Source organism: Orcinus orca, chromosome 15 (genome assembly GCF_937001465.1).
Source record: "Orcinus orca chromosome 15, mOrcOrc1.1, whole genome shotgun sequence".
NCBI lineage: Eukaryota > Metazoa > Chordata > Mammalia > Artiodactyla > Delphinidae > Orcinus > Orcinus orca.
Genome location: NC_064573.1, coordinates 67,193,963 through 67,195,844, shown reverse-complemented (window position 1 = coordinate 67,195,844; position 1,882 = coordinate 67,193,963).

Here is a 1,882-nt window from a genome sequence, read left to right as displayed (position 1 = left end):
GACTCCTTCACTGCCGAGGCCTGGGTTCAATCCCTGGTCGGGAACTAAGATCCAGCAAGCTGCTGGTGTGGCCTTAAAAAATAAATAAATAAATAAATAAGGCTATGGCCTCAAAAGTCTTAGGTACCAGGTCACACATCATTCATCTTCCCATAGAGGGGAGAGGGGCACACCCTGGTTGTGACAACCAAAAACAAAAAACAAAAAAAAAACTCCAGACATTGCCAAATGCCCCCCTGGAGGGAAAGGATGTCACTTGGAGAAACTCTGATCTTCTGGAAGAATGAAGAAACAAAATATATCAGGTGAGATCTGGATTAAAACAGTCCTATATGCAAATTGCAACTCTACCAATTATGATTTTGGGTAAATTACTTCATTTCAGCCTTATCCAGTTTCCCCATGTATAAACAAGGAATATATACCTACCAAATAGGGTTTTGATAAAGATCAGAAGAAGCATGCCAGGCACTTTGCAGAGTATATGGTAAGCACTTAATATATGGCAGCTATTAACATTGTTCCCATAGTTGAGACTGTATTTCCTCATGTCCTTCACTTATTCATGTAACAAATATTCAGTAACTGGTGTCTGTGTGCCAGGTCTTTCTTAGTAAGCCCTATCTGAATTTTTCTTTCTCAAAACCTTATCTGGTATGTACTATTACCATCTCTATTTATTCTGTGTGAACAGCATTTTTAATGCCAGCATAATATTCCATCATGTCTATGTTGATTCCTGGCCCTGGCCTCCTTTCTGAGGTCCAGACCCATACATCTACCTGGATGTCCCCCAGGAATGTTATCAGCATGTTTGGCCAATTAGCCCAGTGCCTAGCACCTAGCAAGCCCTCCATAAAAATGAGCTATTACTGGCCATCAGTGTCATTTTTAGCCCCTGCTGATCCACCTCCTCTTGCTACTCCTCAGTGGGTTCTCAGAGTCACTTATTTTCTGTCAGCAGTCTTGGCCCTGGGTTAAAGCCCTGATTTGTTGTCCCTGTGGGGAGCCCATAGGAGAATCCAGCCTGGTTTTCCCACCTGCAGGGAAGAACTGAAGCAATGAAAATAGACACTCCCACGCTAATCAGAGTGCCCTAAACAACCAGTTTGGTGGGGAGAATTTGCTAGCAGTAGGCAAGACATAAAGTTCCCCCACGGCAGCCTGGCAGCCTTGCTGAGTGTGCCAGCAAATGATTCCTGGGGCCTGGCTGGTGCTTCACGGGCACCGCCGGGGCCCATGGAGAAGAGCTAATTTATGCTATTAGTATAGTTACATCAACAGTGTCTGCTGAGTGTTCCAAAACTGTATTTCATGGTCTTGGGGCCAGAACAGGGAGGAGCAATTTAGAAGCCACCACCAGGGAAGCAGAGCAGAGTAGAGGTAATACCAACAGCCTCTGGGTGAGATAGGCCTGGGTTTGAGTTCCAGCTTTGCCCCTCACTAGTTGGGTGATAGCCAGCAAGTAGCTCTGTCATGCTGAGCTTCTATTTCTTCACCTGTAGGGTTGGGGTGATGCTAATGATAGTTATTCGTGGAATGCTTCTTGATCAACCATTCAGGTATTCAACCATTAAGAGTTATTCAAAAATAGGATTTTTTTTTTAATACACAAAGTTATACTTCCCCACCTTTCTCACACACACACACACACACACACATCCATATAACCCTTGATGACATTAAAAAAATAAACAGTACACGTATATGATCCGAAATAAATTGGAAATCACACAGTATAAAATGAAAAATGCTTTTTTTTTGGTCCGGGCAGTGGCTTGCGGGATCTTAATTCCCCGACCAGGTATTGAACCCGGGCCCTCCGCTGTAAAAGTGCGGAGTCCTAACCACTGGACCGCCAGGGAATTCCCCCAAAATACTT